Genomic DNA, 20,836 nt, shown 5'->3' with positions numbered 1-20,836 from the left:
AAGCTGGTGGTGTGCAGTTTGTTACCTTCACAGATGGTTAGTCTCAAGCCGCTTTGTGATGTCTCTGCTGTGGGACTGTTCTTGGTCAGCAGGGTTCTTCTTTTGCCTGCTGGATCCTTCTCACAGGCTTTCTGTGATGTTGGCTTGATCTCTCAACTGCACCCGCCCCCCCCCCCCCCCCCCCCACCCACCTCTCTCTCTCCCGAAGAGCTACCTTTTTAAGATTAAAATTTATCACATTGGAGTTCCTGTTAGGAGATGCATGGCCCTCTCCCCTGTTGTGTCCACAAAATGGGCCAGGATGATAACCATAGCCATCGTTTTATGTTTGAATGGGAATCATTCTGTTAAGATGTTGCTGCTTCACATCTTATTCGTCTTGGTTTGGCTATGAGTTAGCCTGTCTCCAGCATCCTCTGCTAGTTAATTTGTGTCGATCAGAGTCATTAATATGCAACAGCTCCTTTCAATTTCAAAGAAGGTCTCCCCAGAGCTATTTCAGATGAGGTTAATGAGTATCATCTTTGCAGATGAGTTTATGGATTTCCAGTAAAGGAAGGGTCATTTGGACACTACTCCATTTTGACTGTGGTTCACATGTCCAAGTTCAGTGATTTAGTTTTAACAGTTGACTTTTTAACTTCATAATTCCTCCATTTCATTGTTAAGTTTATCACAGCTCCTTCTGTGCATGACAACTCCATCTGCCAAATTTTTGCCCACTCACTTATCCTATCTATATCCCTTTGCAGACTCTTTATGTCCTCTTCACAACTTGTTCCCATTAATTTGCAAATATCTCAAATTGCTGAATCTACCATTAGAACATAGGAACATAGGAGTAGGAGTTGGCCATTCAGCCTGTCGAGCCTGCCCCACCATTCAATATGATGATGGCTGATCATCCACTTCAATGCCTTTTTCCCACACTATCCTCATATGCCATTTCTATTTAGAAATCTGTCAACCTCTGCTTTACACATACTCAGTGACTGAGCTTCCACAGTCCTCTGGGGTAGAGAATTCCAAAGATTCACAACCCTCTGAGTAAAAAAAATTCTCCTCATCTCTGTCCTAAGTGGCTTCACCCTTATTTTGAAATTGTGTCTAGTCTCCCCAACCAGGGGAAACATCTTAGCTGCATCTACCCTGTCTATCTCTTTAAGTATTTTGTAGGTTTCAATGAGATCACCTCTCATTCTTCGAAACTCTAGAGAATACAGGCCCAGTTTCCCCAATCTCTCTTCATAGGACAGTCCCGCCATCCCAGGAGCAAGTCTGGTGAACCTTCATATATCCTTCTTAAGGTAAGGGGACCAAAACTGCACACAGTACTCCTTAAGAAGGATATTACTGCCATAGAGGGTTTACTACTATTTCTGGCAACTTTATAGGCCTTTTCTTTTACTCTTATACAATTCTTAACTTTCTTTGTTATCCACAGTTGACTGCCTTTTCTTTTGGGGTTTTTGTGCCTTGAAGGAATGTATAATATGTAATATTTCTTTAAGGACTATCCAGTGCCTATGTACTGTCATACCTTTTAATGTATTTTCCCAATCCACCTCAGCTAATTTGCTCCTAAAACCTTCATAATTTCCTCTGTCCCAAATCATGATGTTTTGCTTTAGTATTTATTTATCAATCAGGTAACAGTGAGAAGAAGAAAAGTCCCTTCAAACTTCAAGGCTCACAAATTTTAAACAGGACAAACCAGCGAGTAAGAAATCTAAGCACAAGAATGACTACCATCCTGTTTCTTCTTCTGATACTAATGTATGTGGCCCCCAGGTTGCCATTAGGAGAGCCCTGCCATAGCACACAAAAGGTTATTACATAAGATAAGGGCTCATGTGGTTGGAGGTAATTTTTTAAAAATTCATTCTTGGGATGTGGGAGTTGCTGGCTTGGCCAGCATTTATTGCCCATCCCTAATTGCCAACTTCTTGAACTGCTGCAGTCCATGCAGGGCAGGTACACCCACTGTGCTGTTAGGAAGGGAGTTCCAGGATTTTGATCCAGCGACAGTGAAGGAACAGCGATGTAGTTCCAAGCCAGGATGGTATATGGCTTGGAGGGGAACTTGCAGTGGTGGAGTTCCAATGCATCTGCTGCCCTTGTCCTTGTAGGTGGTAGAGGTCGCGGGTTTGGAAGGTGCTGTCTAAGGAGTCTTGGTGTGTTGCTGCAGTGCATCTCGTAGATGGTACACACTGCTGCCACCGTGCGGTGATTACGGAGGGAGTGAATGTTTGTGGATGGGGTGCCAATCAAGCGGGCTGCTTTGTCCTGGATGGTATCGAGCTTCTTAAGTGTTGTTGGAGCTGCACCCATCCAGGCAAGTGGAGAGTATTCCATCACACTCCTGACTTGTGCCTTGTAGATGGTGGACAGGCTTTGGGGAGTCAGGAGGTGAGTTACTCGCCGTAGGATTCCTAGCCTCTGACCTGCTCTTGTAGCCATGGTATTTATATGACTGATCCAGTTCAGTTTCTGGTCAATGGTAATTCAGTGATCGTGATGCCATTGAATGTCATGGGGAGATGGCTAGATTTTCTCTTGTTGGAGATGGTCATTGCCTGGCATTGGTGTGGTGTGAATGTTACTTGTCACTATGTTGGCATGGATATAGGATCGGTTAAAGGATCGAAAACAAGAGAGTAGGAATAGACCATAAACCAGACCCAGTTCTTGTTTCCTGCCTCCATATTGAAAATCCGGCCCAAGGTGTCTGAAAAATGATATAGATAGGTTATGTGAGTGGTAAGAAAGTGACAGGTGGAGTATAATGTGGGAAAGTTGAGGTTATTCACTTTGGTAGGAAGAATAGAAAAACAGAATATTTTTCAAACTGTGAATAACTATTAAAAGTTGGTGTTCAAAGGGATTTGGGTGTTCCTTGCACAAGAAATAAAGAAAATTAACATGCAGGTACAGCAAGAAATTAGGAAGGCAAGTGGTACGTTGATCTTTTTTGAAAAGGGATTATTGAAGTACAACAGTAAGGAAGTCTTGCTGAAATAGTACTTTGGTGAGACTACACCTCGAGTACTGTGTATAGTTTTGGTCTCCGTAACTAAGGAAGGATATACTTAACTAAGAGGTGGTGCAATGAAGATTCACTAGATTGATTTCTGGGATGAGAGTTGTCCTCTGAGGAAAGATTGAGTAGAATGGACTTATACCCTTTGGAGTTTAGCAGAATGAGAGGTGATCTCATTGAAATATATCATTCTGAAAGGGCTTAGCAGGTAGATATGGAGAGGCTGTTTCCCCTGGCTGGAGAGTCTAGAACCAGGGAGCATAGTCTAAGTGGTCGACCATTTAGGACTAAGATGAAGAAATCTTTTCACTCAGAAGGTTGTAAATTTTTGGAATTCTTTACCACACAGGGCTCTGAATGCTCTGCTGTTAATGTATTCAAGGCTAAGATCGATAAATTTTTGGACTGTAAGGGAATCAACAACAACTTGTATTTATTTAACACCTTTAACATAATAAAAGCCCCAAGGCACTTCATAGGAGCATTATAAAACAAAATATGACACTGAGCCACGTCAGGAGATATTGGGGCAGGTGAGCAAAAGCTTAGTCAAAGAGGTAGGTTTAAAGGAATGTCTTAAAGGAGGAGAGAGAGGTAACAAGGCAATGAGGTTTAGAAAGGGAATTCCAAAGCTTACAGCCCAGACAGCTGAAGGCATGGCCACCAATGGTGGAGCGATTAAAATTGGGGATGCTCCAGAGGCTAGAATTAGAGAGCATAGATATCTCAGAGAATTATGGAGGAGATTACAGAGATAGGGAGCGGCAAGGCCATTGAGGGATTTGAAAACAAGGATGAGATTTTTAAGATCGAGACATTGCTTAACTGGGTGAATGAGACTTGGGGTGAGTTAGAATACAGGCAGCAGAGTTTTGAATGCCCTCACGTTTATGTAGTGTAAAAGGTGGGAGCTGGCCAGAAATGTGTTAGCTACAGGTAGCTAAGGCATGGATGAGGGCTTCAGCAACAGATGAGCTAAAGCAGGGATGGAGTTGGGCAATGTTATGGAACTGGTAATAGGTGGTCTTAGTGATGGTGTGGATATGTGGTTGGGCGCTTATCCTGGGGTCAGATCTGACACCAAGATTGTGAACAGTCTGGTTCAGCCTCACACAGTTGCCAGGGAGAGGGATGGAGTCGGGGGCTAAGGAGCAGAGTTTGTCTTGGGTACTGAAGACAATGGCTTCGGTTTTCCTAGGATTTATTTAAAGGAAATTTCTGCTCTTCCAATTCTGGATGTCAAACAAGCAGTCTGACCATTTAGAGACAGGTTGAGAGAGGTGGTGGTATGGTAGAGTTGGGTGTTGTCAATGTACAGGTAGAAACTGACAAGTTTTAGGATGATGTCACCGAGGCACAGCATGTAGATGAAAAGGGGGGGCTTGGATAACTCTTTGGAGACACCAGAGGAACTGTGTGGGAGAGCGAGGAGAAGCCATTGCAGGTGATTCTCTGACTTTGATTAGATAGATAAAAATAGAACCAGATGAGTGCAGTCCCACCCAGCTGGACGACGGTGGAGAGACGTTGGAGGAGGATGGTGTGATCAACTGTGTCAAAGTCTGCAGACAGGTTGGGAAGGATGAGAAGTGATAATTTACCTTTGTCACAGCCACGTGAAAGTCATTTGTGACTTTGATTAGAGCTGTTTTGATACTGTGGCAGGGGAGAAACCTGATTGAAGGGATTCAAACATGGAGTTCCAGGAAAGACGGGCATGAATTTGGGAGGCGAGAACATGTTCAAGGACTTTGGATAGGAAAGGGAGGTTGAAGATGGGATGGTAGTTTGCAAAGACGGAGGGGTAAAGGATTGTTTTTTCAATGAGGAGTCATGACAGCATATTTGATGGTGAGGGGGACAGTACCTGAGGAGAGAGAACCATTCATAATGTCAGCTAACATGAGAGCCAGGAAGAGAAGTTGAGTTCAAACAGAATGTGCTGAAAATGTTAAGCCGGTCAGGCAGCATCTGTGGAGACAGAAGCAGAGTTAACGTTTTAGGTCTGTGACCTTTCATCAAAACTGGCAAAGATTAGAAAAGAATTAGGTTTTAAGCAAGTGAAGTGAGGGGGGTGGTGGCGGTTGGTGGGGAAGAGAACAAAAAGGAAGGTGTGTGATAGGACAGAGGGCAGGAGAGATTAAATCACAAAGCTGTCCTGTGATAAAGGCAAAATGTGTGTTAATGTTTGTGGTGAAAGACAAAGCATTAGTCCAGAGAGAGTGTTAATAGCAGAATAATGAGCAGCTGGGGGGGAGGGGGGTGGGGTGGTGGGGTTGTTGAAATGGCAAGCAACCGGAAGCTCGGGATCATGCTTTTGGACTGAGTGGAGGTGTTCTGCAAAGCGGTCATCCAATCTGCATTTGGCCTCCACAATATAGAGGTGAACCCATTGTGAGCAGTGAATACCGCATACTAAATTCAAGGAAGTACAAGTAAATCACTGCTTCACCTGGGAGGAATGTTTGGGACCTTGGATGGTGAGGACAGAGGAGGTAAAAGGGCAGGTATTACACCTCCTGCGATTGCATGCGGAAGGTGCCATGGGAAGGGGATGAGGTGACGGGGGTGATGGAGGAGTGGACTAATGTGTCACGGCGGGAACAAACCCTTCAGAATGCTGACAGGGGAGGGGAAGGGAAGATGTGTTTGGTGGTGGCATCACGCTGGAGGTGGCGGAAATGACGGAAGATGATTCTTTGGATGTGGAGGCTGGTGGAGGCTGGTGGGGTAGAAAATGAGGACAAGGGGAACCCTGTCACGGTTCTAGGAGGGAGAGGAAGGGGTAAGGGCAGAAATGCGGGAAATAGGTCAGACAAAGTTGTCAACCACAGTGGAGGTGGGGGGGGGGGGGGGTGGGAGGGGGGGATCCTCAGTTGAGGAAAAAGCAAGACAGGCCGTATTTGGAGTACTGTGTGCAGTTCTGGTCGACGCACTACAGGAAAGATGAGATTAAGCTACAGAGGGTGCAGAAAAGATTCACAAGGATGTTGCCTGGTTTGGAGGGCTTGAGTTATAAAGAGAGATTGGATAGGCTGGGTCTGTTTTCCCTGGAGAGAAGGAGGCTGAGAGGGGACATGATAGAGGCATATAAAATTATGAGAGGCATAGATAGGGTAGATAGCCAGAGTCTGTTTCCCATGGTAGGGGGTGACTAAAACCAGAGGGCATAGATTTAAGGTGAGAGGGAGGAGGTTCAAAGGGGTAAATTTTTCATACAAAGAATAGTGGGTATCTGGAATGAGCTGCCTGAGGAGGTGGTGGCGGCAGGACAGTAGCAACATTTAAGAGGCATCTGGACAGGTACTTGAATAAGCAAGGCATAGAGGGATATGGAATTAATGCAGGCAGGTGGGATTAGTATAGATAGGCATTATGGTCGGCATGGTGTGGTGGGCCGAAGGGCCTGTTTCTATGCTGTATGACTCTATGTCAGAAGCGCTGTTGTGGCAGGTTGCATCATCAGAACAGATGTGTCAGAGATAGAGAAACTGGGAGAATGGGATGGAGTCCTTATAGGAAACAGGGTGTGAGGAAGTCTAGTCAAGATAGCCGTGGGAGTCGGTGGGCTTATAATGAATATTAGTAGACATCCTAACCCCAGGGATGGAGACAGAGAAGTCGAGGAAGGGAAGTGTTGGAAATAGGCCCTGAGAAGGGTGGAAATTGGAAGCAAAGTGATGAAGCTTTCCAGTTTGGGGCGAGAGCAGGAAGCAGTACTGATGCAGTCATCAGTATACTGGAAAAAGAGATGGGTAGGAAGCCAGTGTAGGACTGGAACAAGGAATGTTCGACATATCCCACAAAAAGATAGGCATAACTAAGACCCATGCGGGTACCCAAAGCAACATCTTTTATTTGAAGGAAGTGAGTGGAGTTGAAGAAGAAATTGTTTAGTAAGGAAAAAGTTCAGCTAGGCGGAGGAGGGTGGTTGGGGACTGGTTGGGCCTCTGTTCAAGGAAGAAGCGGAGAGCCCTTAGACCAGCCTGGTGGGGGATAGAGGTGTAGAGAGATTAGATGTCCATAGTGAAGAGAAGGCGCTTAGGGCCAGGAATCTGGAAATTGTTAAAATGACATAGGGCGTCCGCAGAGTCACGGATGTAGGTGGGAAGAGACGGGGGAGAAAAGGGAAGTTGAGTGGTTGGTAGCTTAGTGGGGAGAGTCAAGAAAGTAGGAGATTGGTCTTGTGGACACGATTAGCTCGGAGAGGGCATGAAGGGAGATAGGAGAGAAACTGGAGAAAGATACAAGTACACGACTAAAGAAGGAGGGAGCTTTAGAGGAAGTTCAGCCCAGTGGGCGAAAGAAAAGGAGGAAAGTGGCAGAGGCAGCTGCTCTTTATCTTATTGACAAAATAACCATGGGCACTTTGCACTTGTTGGATGTGAGAGCGGAGGAGACGGGGAAAGAGGTTTAAGAAGACAGTTTGCAGTAGAGAAAAGAAGTCAGAGGTTACCTTTGCATTCCAGGACTATCCTGGAATAGTGAGCAGTTTTAGCAGACGACAGACAGCAGGATCCAATGATAGTGCTTTATGTGATCCAGCCATAACCAGTGGTGAATGGTGGTTGTCCACCATATCTATTCGAGTCTATGTCCCTTGGACTTAAGGAAGCAGAGATTAGGGCTGTACTGTGGTGACGGCCAGGGTGTGAGAGAGTGATGGCTTTAATGGGGACGAGGGCTTTGAAGGTGGAGGTGAGGATGTGGCTGAACAGATCAGTAGCTGTCAAAATGTCACGGTGCATGGAGGGCCAAAGTGCAGTTGTAAGGGAATGGGTGGAGAGTTTTTTTCCAGGGGTTGACACAGAAGGAACCAATCAAGGGATTCAAGGTGATGTGAGAGTGGCTGCCCTTGACATCAAGGCAGCAGTTGACCGAGTGTGGCATCAAGGAGCGCAAGTAAAATTGAAGTCAATGGGAATTAGGGGGAAAACTCACCACTGGCTGGAGTACAAACGAAGATGGTTATGGTTGTGGTTGTTGGAGACCAATCATCGAAGCCCTAGGACATTGCTGAAGGAGTTCCTCAGGGCAGTGCCCTAGGTCCAACGATCTGCAGCTGCTTCATCAATGATGTTCCTTCCAACATAAGGGCAGAAGAGGGGATGCTTGCTGATGATTGCACAGTTTTCAGTTTCATTCAGAACTCCTCAGCTACGGAAGCAAGACCTGATCAACATTCAGGCTTGAACTGATAAGTGGCAACTAACATTCACGCCACACAAGTGCCAGGCAACCTAAGAACATAAGAAATAGGAGCAAGAGTGGACCATATGGCCTTTTGAGTCTTGTCTGCCATTCAGTACGATTATGGCTGATCTTTGGCTTCAACTCCACTTTCCCACCCATTCCCCATATCCCTTGATTCCCTGAGAGACCAAAAGTCTGTCTATCTCAGCCATAAATTGCTGAATCCCCCACCATCAATATCCTGGGGATCAACATTGGACCAGAACTTATCCAGACGAGCCACATAAATACTGTGAAAACAAGAGCAGGTCAGAGGTTGGGAATTCTGTGGCAAGTATCTCGCCTCCTGACTCCCAAAGCCTTTCCACCATCTATAAGGCACAAGTCAGGAGTGTGATGGAATACACCCCACTTGTCAGGATGAGTGCAGCTCCAGCAACACTCAAGAGGCCCAAAACTTTCATGGACAAAGCAGCCCGCTTGATTGGCACCCCATTTACCATCTTAAATGTTCACACCCTCCACCACAGGCTCACAGTATATACTATCTACAAGATGCACTGCAGCAACTTGCCAAGGCTCCTTTGACAGCACTTTCCAAACCTGTTACCTCTACCACATAGGAGAACAAGGGCAGCGGGCATATGGGAACACTAATACCTACAAGTTCCCCTCCAAGTTGCACACCATTCTGACTTGGAAATATATCACGTTCCTTCACTGTTGCTGGGTCCAAATTCTGGAACTCCCTGCCTAACAGCACTGTGGGGTTGCATATACCATACAGACTGCAGTGGGTTAAGAAGGAAGCTCACCACCATCTTCTGAAGGGCAATTAGGGATGGGCACTAAATGCTGGTATTGTCAGCGACGCTCATCCCTTGAATGAATATAAAAATAAGGGATATGGGGATCAGGCGGGAAAGTGGAGCTGAGGTCGAAGATCACGTGTAATCCTATTGAATGGCGGAGCAGGCTAGAGGGCTGTATGGTCTATTCCTGTTCCTGTTTCTTATGTTCTTAGCATGCTTCAAGACCTAGGTAGTCACATTCATTTGCTGTTTGTGGAAATCTGTTGTATGCACAATGGCTGCTGTATCTGTCAATGCAACAACAGTGTCTGCACTTCAGAAGCAAAGTGTTCCAGACATCTTGAGCACATGATAAGATGCAACAAATTTTTTTAAAATTCTATGTACAGTATTTGGTCTTGGTGTAAGTAAAAGAGGTGAATACATCAATTGTTTACAAAATATCCTGCAAGTTGTGATGGGCTCTTATATATATGTCATTACACAATTGTGGATATTGTTGCCTGTGCAAAATATCTGGGAGTTTTGACATATTGATTTGCTTAGTGTTTGAATGATACCTGGTGGGTCAATTTCATATTAGTGTTTTACTTATGGGGCACAACAATAGTATATAGTAGTTCTGAATCTAATTTAGGAATTAAGAAGTAAAATTTGTAGACCTTGAAGGATACTGAGGGAAGAAAGTAAGGGAGGAAATTGTGGAGGCACTGGCCAAAATCTTCCAGCACTCCTTGGATACAAGGGCGGTGTCAGACGCCTGTAGTATTGCAAATGTTACACCCTTCTTCAAAAAAGGGTGTGAGAATAAGCCCAGCAACTGCAGAGCAGTTAGTTTAATCTCAGTGGTGGGAAAGCTTTTAAAAACGATAATTCGGGACAAAATTAACAGCCAATGTGGATAAATTAAGGAAAACCAGCATGGATTTTTTAATAGCAAATTGAGTTTAACTAACTTGCTTGAGTTTCTTGATGAGGTAACAGAGAGAGTTGTTGAGGTTAATGTGGTTAATGGGGTGTACATGGACTTCCAAAAGGCATTTGATAAAGTGCCACATAACAGGCTTGTCAACAAAGTCAAAGTCCAAGGAATAAAAGGGACAGTGGCAGCATTGATGCAAAATTAGGTGAGCGACAGAAAACAGAGTAGTGGTGAATGGTTGCTTTTCGGACTGGAGGACAGTATACAGTGGGGTTCCAAGGAGTCGGTACTAGGACCTCTGCTTTTCTTGATCTAATTAATGATCTAGATTTGGATGTGCAAGACACAATTTCAAAATTTGCAGATGACATTAAACTTGGAAGTATTGTGAACTGTGAGTAGGAGAGTGATAAACTTCAAGAGGAAATAGACAGGCTGGTGGAATGGGCAAACACATGGCAGATGAAATTTAATGCAAAGAAGTGTGAAGTGATGCATTTTGGTAGGAAGAACTAGGAGAGGCAATATAAACTAAAAGATACAACCATAAAGGGGGTGCCGGAGCAGAGGGACCTGGGGGTATATGTGCACAAATTGTTGTGACAGGGCAGGTTGAGAAAGTGGTTAATAAGGCATAAGGGATCCTGGGCTTTATAAATAGGGGCATAGAGTACAAAGGCAAGGAAGTTACAGTGAACATTTATAAAACACAGGTTCGGCCTCAACTGGAGTATTGTGTCCAATTCTGGGCACCATACTTTAGGAAGGATGTGAAGGTATTAGAGAGAGTGCAGAAAATATTTACGAGAATAGTTCTAGGGATGTGGACTTCAGTTACATGAATAGATTGGAGAAGCTGGGCTGTTCTCCTTAGAGAAGGGAAGGTTGGGAGGAGATTTGATAGAGGTGTTCAAAATCATGAGTGATCTGGACAGAGTAGATAGGGAGAAACTGTTCCCATTGGCGGAAAAGTTGTGAACCAGTGGACACCGATTTAAGGCATATGGCAAAAGATCCAAAGGAGACATGAGGAAAATCTTTTTTATGCAGTGTGTGGGTTAGGATCTGGAATGCACTGCCTGAGAGTGTGGTGTGGAGACATTCAGTCATGGCTTTGAAAAGGGTATTGAATAATTATCTGAAGGGGAAAAAAATTGCAGGACTACGGGGGAAAAGGGGAGAGGACAGGAACTATTGGAGTTGCTGTTGCAAAGAGCCAGCATAGATGTGATGGGCCAAAAATAGCCTTCTTCTGTGCTGTAATCATTCATTGACTCTGTAATTCTAACTAACTTTAAGTTTACTTTACAATGTATTGAATTGTATATATTTTGGCATTATTTATCCTGGTGAGTCATTTTACAACCCCCCACCCAACCCCAAAATAACTTGTCACTGTTTAAGTGTTTTTGTGTGTTTGATTTTGAATTGTCAATTTTTGTTTTCCTTTCTTGCAACCAAATTATTTGCCACATTTTTTTAATTCATTCATGGGATGTGGGCATCACTGGCTAGGCCAGCATTTATGGCCCATCCCTAATTGTCCTTGAGAAGATGGTGGTGAGCTGCCTTCTTCAACCGCTGTAGTCTATGTGGGGTAGGTACACCCACAGTGCTGTTAGGAAGGGAGTTCCAGGATTTTGACGCAGCGATAGTGAAGGAACAACGATATAGTTCCAAGTCAGGATGGTGTGTGGCTTGGATGGGAACTTGCAAGTGGTGGTGTTCTCATGCATTTGCTGCCCTTGTCCTTCTAGATGGTAGAGTCGTGGGTTTGGAAGGTGCTGTCTAAGGAGCCTTGGTGCGTTGCTGCAGTGCATCTTGTAGATGGTACACACTGCTGCCACTGTGTGTCGCTGGTGGAGGGAGTGAATGTTTGTTGATGGGGTGCTAATCATGCGGGCTGCTTTGTTCTGGATGGTGTCGAGCCTCTTGAGTGTTGTTGGAGTTGCACCCATCCAAGCAAGTGGAGAGTATTCCATCATATTCCTGACTTGTGCCTTGTAGATGGTGGACAGGCTTTGGGGAGTTAGGAGATGAGTTACTTGCCACAGGATTCCTAGCCTCTGACCTGCTCTCGTAGCCATGATATTTATATGGCTGGTTCAGTTCAGTTTCTGGTCAACGGTAACCCCCAGGATGTTGATAGTGGGGGATTCAGCGATCGTAATGCCATTGAATGTCATGAGGAGCTGGTTAGATTCTCTCTTGCTGGAGATGGTCATTGCCTGACACTTGTGTGGTGCGAATGTTACTTGCCACTTATCAGCCCAAGCCTGGATATTGTCCAGGTCTTGCTGCATTTCTACACAAACTGCTTTGGTATCTGATGAGTCGCGAGTGGTGCTGAACATTGTGCAATCATCAGCGAACATCCCCACTTCTGACCTTCTGATTGAAGGAAGGTCATTGATGAAGCAGCTGAAGATGGTTGGGCCTACCCTGAGGAACTCCTGCAGTGATGTCCTGGAGCTGAGATGATTCACCTCCAACAACCACAACCATCTTCCTTTGCACTAGGTATGACTCCAGCTAGTGGAGAGTTTTCCCCCTGATTCCCATTGACTTCAGTTTTGCTTGGGCTCTTTTCTGTCATACCCGGTCAAATGCTGCCTCTATGTCAAGGGCAGTCACTCTCGCCTCACCTCTTTAGTTCAGCTGTTTTGTTCATGTTTGAAGCAAGGCTGTAATGAGGCCAGGAGCTGAGTGGCCCTGGTGGAACCCAAACTGAGCGTCACTGAGCAGGTTATTGTTAAGCATGTGCTGCTTGATAGCACTGTCACGACACCTTTCATCACTTTACTGCTGATCAAGAGTAGACTGATGGGGCGGTAATTGGCCGGTTTAGATTTATCATGCTTTTTGTGCACAGGACATACTTGGGCAATTTTCCAAATTGCCAGGTAGATGCCAGTGTTGTAGCTGTACTGGAACAGCTTGGCTAGGGGTGCAGCAAGTTCTGGAGCAGAGGTCTTCAGTACTGTTGCCGGAATATTGTCAGGGCCCATAGCCTTTGCAGCATCCAGTGCTTTCAGTCGTTTCTTGATATCATGCGGAGTGAATCTAATTAACTGAAGACTGGCATCTGTGATACTGGGGACTTCAGGAGGAGGCAGAGATGCAGAGATGGATGATCAACTCGGCACTTCTGGCTGTAGATTGTTGCAAATGCTTCAGCCTTATCTTTCGCACTGATGTGCTGGGCTCCCCCATTATTGATGATGGGGATATTTGTGGAGCCCCCTCTTCCAGTTAATTGTTTAATTGTCCACCACCAATCACGACTGGATGTGGCAGGAATGCAGAGCTTAGATCTGATCCATTGGTTAGGGATCGCTTACGCTGTTTGGCATGCAAGTATTCCTGGGTTGTAGCTTCCCCAGGTTGACACCTCATTTTGATGTATGCCTGGTGCTGCTTCTGACATGCCCTCCTGCACTCTACATTGACCTAGGGTTGGTCTCCCGGCTTGATGGTAATGGTAGAGTGGGGGATATCCCGGGCCATGAGGTTACATATTGTGGTTGAGTACAATTCTGCTGCTGCTAATAGCCCACAGCACCTCATGGATGCCCAGTTTTGCATTGCTAGATCTGTTCGCAATCTATCCCATTTAGCACGGTGGTAGTGCCACACAACACGATTGGGGTGTATCCTCAACGTGAAGGCAGGACTTGGTCTCCACAAGGACTGTGCAGTGGTCACTCCTACCAGTGCTGTCATGGACAGATGCACCTACGGCAGGCAGATTGGTGAGGATGAGGTCAAGTATGTTCTTCCCTCTTGTTGGTTCCTTCAACACCTGCCGCAGACCCAGTCTAGCAGCTATGTCCTTTAGGAATCAGCCAGCTTGGTCAGTAGTGGTGCTCCCGAGCCACTCTTGTTTATGGACATTGAAGTCCCCCATCCAGAGTACATTCTGCGCCCGTGCCACTCTCAGTGCTTCCTCCAAGTGGTGTTCAACATGGAGGAGTATTGATTCATCAGCTGAGGGAGGGCAGTAGGTGGTAATCAGCAGGAGGTTTCCTTGCCCATGTTTGACCTGATGCCATGAGACATCATGGGGTCTGGAGTCTATGTTGAGGAACTCCCAAGGCAACACCTTCCTGACTATATACCACTGTGCCGCCACCTCTGCTGGGTCTGTCCTGCCCGTGGGACAGGACATACCCAGAAATGGTGATGGCAGTGTCTGGGACATTGTAAGGTATAATTCTGTGTGCATGACTATGTCAGGCTGTTGGTTCAACTAGTCTGTGGGACAGCTCTCCCAACTTTGGCACAAGCCCCCAGATGTTAGTAAGGAGGACTTTGCAGGGTCGACAGGGCTGGGTTTGCCATTGTCGTTTCTGGTACCTAGGTCGATGCTAGGTGGCGTGTCCAGTTTCATTCTTTATTGACTTCGTAGCGGTTAGATACAACTGAGTGAGTGGTTTGCTAGGCCATTTTAGAGGGCACTTAAGAGTCAAGCATATTGCTGTTGGTTTGGAGTCACATGTAGCCTAGACCAGGTAAGGACAGCAAATTTCCTTTCCTTAAGGACATTATCAAATGGGTTTTTTACAACTATCGACAATGGTTTCATGGCCATCATTGGACTAGCTTTTAATTCCAGATTTATTAAATTAATTCAAATTCTGCTGTTGTGGAATTCAAATCCATGTCCCTAGAGCAAATATCCTGGGGATCTGGGTTACTAGTTTAGTGACAATACCACTACGCCACCACTTCCCATTATAGGAATTTGAATGCAAGTAGAAAGGCTTTTGTAGAAAAGTAAAAAGAGAACTCCGCTCATGTCAGTACTTTAAAAACAGTCATGCTGGGAAGCTTGATTATTATTTTACTGTAGAATACAGTGTATGCAGAACATCAAGTTTGGAATAAAGATAAATTTCAAGTACTTAACCATTTTCAAAGAGTTTGTCCGGTTCTACTCCTCTGAACTTTATCCTTCTTCCTATGTCCAAACAATATTTTAGTACAAATGATAGTTTTCTGTGTACAACTAATATTACATCTTAATGTGTCAAAATTATAACTAGAAAATATAATGGTTTTTGCCTTGTTTACATAAATTAAATCAGTTACTAGTTAATCCAATCTATGCAGTGATAATTGGGCAATATCTTTTGGGAGGAAACATTCAAGTAATAACTTGCACTGGCATTGCTCCTTCAATATACTTATGCATAATAACATGCAAATAAACAAAATATTTTTTTAAATTCCCCATTGATAACTATCGCTTTAATATTATCAGGTGGAACCTTACCCACTTGGTTCTGACCTCACCGATTCTTTAATGGCCTTTCCCTGGCTCTAGTTGGTAGTGCTTCTCACTTGAGTACACCTGCGTCCCCCTGTGGCCACTCGGCCGGCCGATCTGTTGTTAGCCTTCCCCGTCTCCCTGGTAACCTGCCTCCCCGCCCCTTCCCACCCGTTGCTAAGCGCGAGCCCCGTTGCCCCTCGCTCCAAAAGATCAAGATCCCAACTACGGTGGCCACTGGCTGCCAAATGAGCCGCGCCGTGCGGCGGAGTGCGTGACGTCAGCGCTCGTCTCCATCCCCATCTGTCAGCTGCTACACCGCTCGCTCGCTCTCTCTCTCGCCTCGTCTGTCGCCGGCTTCCCTTTCTGCCTTCACCGGGAACCCCCCCCCCCCCCCTGCTCGGGACCTCCTCACATCCTAAACCGTCAGGGAGCCGCCCGCCGATCGCTTCCCCTCCCCGCCACCACCCCCCCCCCCCCCCCCTTCAGAGCTCAGCCAGCGGCGCGGGAGGTGAGTGCCGGCGCCGGGCGATCTTCTGGGAGAAGTGGAGTAAGTGGGAGCAGCTTTGGATCTGCCAGTGTGTTGAGAGGGAGGGAGGGAGGGAGGGGGAGCCCTGGACTAGACTTAGCTTTAAAATGCAATGACCTGATCCATTTTGTCTAAGAAGCGCTTGCTTGGCCGAAATAAAAGCTTACTTATTAAATGGCACGCTTGTCTGCAGGGGAGATCGCGAGGAAGTCCGATTGTTGACAAGAATTCTCTATTTTTAAGGGAATGATTACATGTGAGCTTGTGTATTTTTTAAAGTATGCTCTGCTTTCTTTTGGATGCTTTTTTAACCCTGTGATTATGATGATGTCTTAACATGGATTTTATTCTATTTCGATCCGCGCCAACTAAATCCTTCATAGTTTGATTAACGAAATAAATAAGCGATAAGCGTTTCGTTCTATCTCTTCATTGCCCTTGTTATGCGTTGTACTTACAGTATATTCTGTGCATACATTTAAATCATTTTTGCCCTTTACTATCACAGCGTAAAGGTCGCTGTTTGCAGGAGTCATGATTACATATTGGGTGTTATCCCCAATACCCTTAAAAGTTAGTGATCACCAGTGATTCTACCGCGTCTACAAAAAAGAAAACGGTAAAAATCGATGAAACTGCTGCAACCTCATCAATCCATAATTGAATATTCTTTTTGAAAATTGATTCCTTTTCCATTGGCTTTTGCAAATTAAGCCTATCGCAAGGTTTTGTTAAATATATCGTCTGCATGACATTGTGCAATATAATACTACATCAACTTTTTCACTGAGCGCCCTGACAGTAAGCTACTGTAATTTATACTTGTGGTTTTGCAAGTGCATGCTTTAATGGTAATTTGTAGTGTACGGAATGATCTTTTTGGGAAGCGACTGATTTAATAATGGCGAACGAGTAAAGGGATTTTGTTTCCGGAAAATAAATTAGGTTAGAATGCAGGCTGAAAAAAATAAATATTGGATTAAAAAATCATATGTAAGAATACCAAGAGTTCGCATTTCTGAAAACAATCGTAATTAAAGTCGAAAAGGAGTTCCACGCTCATTGGAATAGCCTCTTCGTCTTAGTTTCAGTGCAGGCTGTATCAATGGATTTAGTCTGGGAATGCTCAAACATACAGCAACGTAATGCTATAGATTTTCTTCTAGTAATTTGCATTTTTTTCCTCCAAAATCAGACTGTTACAGTCACATAATAGATTTGTTTGTTCTATACTTTGGTCTCATTTTCAGACACAGGAAGGATATATGTGTACAGGCTGTAAACAGCAAAGAGAAACCTTCTGAAAATGCATTGGATTTATGCTTTATTTGCCATATTCTCAGGTGGATTGAGATGTTTAGGAAGGTAGTTAATACTACTTGTTATGAAATACAGTAAAGGGAATTGCTTGCTTTTTGCAAGCCTTTGATACAGAATAGAAACTTGCATTTAGATAATTGTAACCATCATGTGTCTTAGGACATTTCAATACATTTCACACCCAAGGAACATAAGATTCTAAGTTTTAGTTATTCTAGTGTGGCAATGCAGTTATACATCCAGTTTCACATATTAAGGAAATAATGTAACAATAATCAAAGACTTTCTTATCAGAAGTTCACTGTTACTGATTGGTCCGGAACTTGGTAACATGTAAACAGATCTTTATTGATTTATAAGTTAGCTGTAATATCTGACTTTTTTTTGTATTAACTCTGAATTTTATTAGATGTCTCGCTAAGGAAAGTCCAAGCTAATTTATAGTGAAGCAATGTGGAAGGGAAAGGCCAATATTACAAGACATCACCAGGTTGAAAGTAAATAGGAGAGACATTGAGCAACATCAAGATGTAGTGGTTAGGTGAAACAAAGCTTGAATTTTAAAACTATAGAATACAAGAGGAAGTAACACAGGGGAGTGTGCAGTAATAAGGTAAGTTCTAGAAAGATAATCTGTTGGGTTTTTTGCCTCTATGAATATACTGCTAAAGCTCTGAGGTTTTTATTGTGGTAACATGTACCACAGGTGATTAAATGATTCAACCCTAGAAAGAAAATGCACACCTTTGATCACAGAGTAGCTGAAAATTAGGGTAAAAGTGGAAATGTTAGCTTTTCACAGAGGTTTATTACAATGCCATAGAAATGAATGGAGAAAATAAAATGGATGGATCTTGCCCTTAAACTGAACTTGCTGTTATCAGATTTTTTTTTGCGTTAAGTAGCCTATACTTAAATGTTATTAACTTGCACTGAGACTAGGAAACAAATCACTCGAAAAGCGTATGCACTCTACCAATGCAGTCTTGTCATCACCTATTTATCATTAATCAGTCAACATCTGTTTTTCATTGTAACTGAATGCAAGTTATATCTTTGTCCACATCTTATATTATACAGTAGAGGAAACATTTTAATCAGGTTAATAGTAGATGGTCTAACATATGAAATCCGTGCTTGTCTTTTACTTATACACCATATTATATATCACCAAAAATATGGCCTTGTGATTTACGCATGCACCATCTGTGGCAAGGATTGTCATTCAAAAATTGGACTACAGCCACTCATGATATTGCAGCATGGCAAATTAACTGAACTGCTTGTTGTTTACACTATTGTCTTGCGAGATGAGAGGTTGACATATCAAATATGGTGTTAGATGCTGTTAAGGAACTCTAACAAGAGTTAATCAGAAAAAATAAACTAGCACATGTATACTACCTTGTGTCCTCAGGGCATCTCAAAGTGCTTCACAACCAATGAAAAAGAGAGAAATACATGCATTTATATAATACTTTTCACAACTATAGGGTGTCCCAAAATGCTTTTACACCCAATGAAGTCCTTTTGAAATTAAAACAAGAAATGCTGGAACCATTCAGCAGGTCTGGCAGCATCTGTGGAAAGAGAAGCAGAGTTAACATTTCGGGTCAGTGACCCTTCTTCGGAACCCTTTTGAAGTGTAGTCACTGTTGTAATGTAGGAAACGCAGCAGTCACTTTGCACTCAGCCATCTCCCACTAAAAAGCAAAGTGATAATGACCAGATAATCTGTTTTTGTGATGTTAATTGAGGGTACGTATTGGCCAGGACACTAGATATGACTCCCCTGCTCTTCTTCAAAATAGTGCCATGCGACTTTTAACATTCACCTGAGAGGGCAGATGGGACCTTGGTTTGACATCTCATCCAAAAGGTGGCACCCCTGACAATGCAGCACTTGCTCAGTACTGCACTGGAGTTTCAGTCCATATTTTTGTGCTCAGGTGCTAGAGTGGGACTTGAATCTACAAACTTCTGACTCAGGCGAGAGTGACCCATGGCTGACACCTGACACAATGCATTATTTTTAAGTGTAAACATTCTTGTTATGTTGGTGAATGCAGCAGTCAATGCATAGAGCAAAATCCCACAAACAGGCTTTTTTAAAAAAGTGCTTTGGTGTAAGGAGCAATGTCAGCTAGGATACCGGGAGAATTCCCTGCTGTTCTTCTAATAATGCCATGGGACTTATTATGCCCACCTGAACAGTCAGATGAGCCTCAGTTTAACATTTCATTCAAAGAACAAACCCTCCAGCAGTACTTTCTTTTCAACTGTACTGAAGTGTTGGCCTACGTTATACACTCAAGTTTTGGAATGGGCCTTAAACCTGCAATCTGACCGACAAATTAAAAAGATGTAAACTAGAAAGTGCTATTTTTATTCTTTTGACTGTTGTCACATCAGTCATAGAAATTGTAGTCTTTCAGTGTGATGTTCTCACTGCCAAACAATAGTTTTCATTTTGGTTGGTTTGGTTGCATAGTGGCATAGCTTCTTGGAGCAGCAACACGTGACATCATAAAGTGTACAGTGTAGATTTAATTCTTGGTCTCAGCTTCATTCCCTTACACCTACCCCTCAATTAATTTTGAGCTCGGCACGATGCTGAGCTCTTCTTCTATCACCGCCAAACAATAGTTGTTCATTTTGGCTGGTTTGGTTGCATAGTGGCATAGCTTCTTGGAGCAGTAACACATGGCATCATAAAGTGACATCCACGCCCACTTTAGCCAGGAGTCATCCCCCACCCCCTGCCACACAACAGATCCTTTTATCCGTCTTAGAATTCTCTCTCCACCTGGATCTCTCTCTCTGGCCTCTTACTGTCTCTAGATCTTGTCATTGAGAACTGTCGATGTGATATCGGCCGTCTCAATGTCTCTGCCCCCCTCACTCCCTCTAACCTAACTCCCTCTGAACTTGCAGCATTCCATTCTCTTAGGTTCAACCCCAACATTGTCATCACACCTGCTGACAAAGGTAGTGCTGTTGTTGTTTGGTATACAGACCTCTACCTAGCAGAGACTGAAAGCCAGCTCTCTGACACTTCCTCCCACCGCCATCAAGCCATCGTTTCCAAGACTGTCACTGACCTCATCCTCTGGAGATCTTCCATCGACAGCCTCCAATCTCATAGTCCCCCTACCTTGAATTTTTTTCTTCCCTTGTCCAGTCTCCTCCCACCAACACCAATGACTCTTCAGATGCCCTTCATCACTTTAACAGTTTCCAGTTCCTGGCCCTACTATCTCCTTTTCACCATGGATGTGCAATCTATCTACACCTTCATCCCCCATCAGAATGGTCTGAAGTTTCTCTGCTTTTTCTGCAAATGGAGGTCCAACCTGTTCTCATCCGCTAACACCCTCATCCGCCTGGCTGAACCTGTTCTCACATTGAACAACTTCTCCTTTAATTCCACTTGCTTCCTCCAAATAAAAGGAGTTGCTGTGGGAACCCACATAGGTTCTACCTATTCCTGCCTGTTTGTGGACTATGTGGAACATTCTTTGTTCAAGTCCTACTCTCACCCACCTCCCTCACTTTTTCCGGTACGTTGATGACTGTATCATTTCCGCTTTCCAGCTATCATCCTGAACTGGAAAATTTATCAAATTTGTTTCCAGTTTCCACCTTTCTCTCACCTTCATATGGTCCATCTCCGACTCCTCCCTTCCCTTCATCGATTTCTCTGTCTCAATTTCTGGGGGTAAGCTACCAATTTATATTCACTATAAGCCCA

General features: G+C 44.1%; 1 protein-coding gene and 1 long non-coding RNA gene across 3 annotated transcripts in view; one reads left to right on the top strand and one right to left on the bottom strand.

The window, feature by feature from the left end:
* Positions 1-15,365, bottom strand: part of LOC137378195 (uncharacterized) — a 36,825-nt gene extending 21,460 nt beyond the window's left edge. The window contains exons 1-2 of the long non-coding RNA XR_010976578.1: positions 15,243-15,365; positions 14,877-14,927 (exon numbers count right to left, since the gene is read on the bottom strand). This is a non-coding gene — a long non-coding RNA (uncharacterized lncRNA). The remainder of the gene's footprint in view (positions 1-14,876; positions 14,928-15,242) is intronic.
* nol4lb (nucleolar protein 4-like b) overlaps positions 1-20,836 on the top strand; it is a 372,518-nt gene that overhangs the window by 73,231 nt on the left and 278,451 nt on the right. The window lies entirely within an intron of this gene.

This window comes from Heterodontus francisci, chromosome 16, assembly GCF_036365525.1.
Source record: "Heterodontus francisci isolate sHetFra1 chromosome 16, sHetFra1.hap1, whole genome shotgun sequence".
Classification (NCBI taxonomy): Eukaryota; Metazoa; Chordata; class Chondrichthyes; order Heterodontiformes; family Heterodontidae; genus Heterodontus; species Heterodontus francisci.
This window is presented reverse-complemented; position numbering and strand designations above follow the sequence as displayed.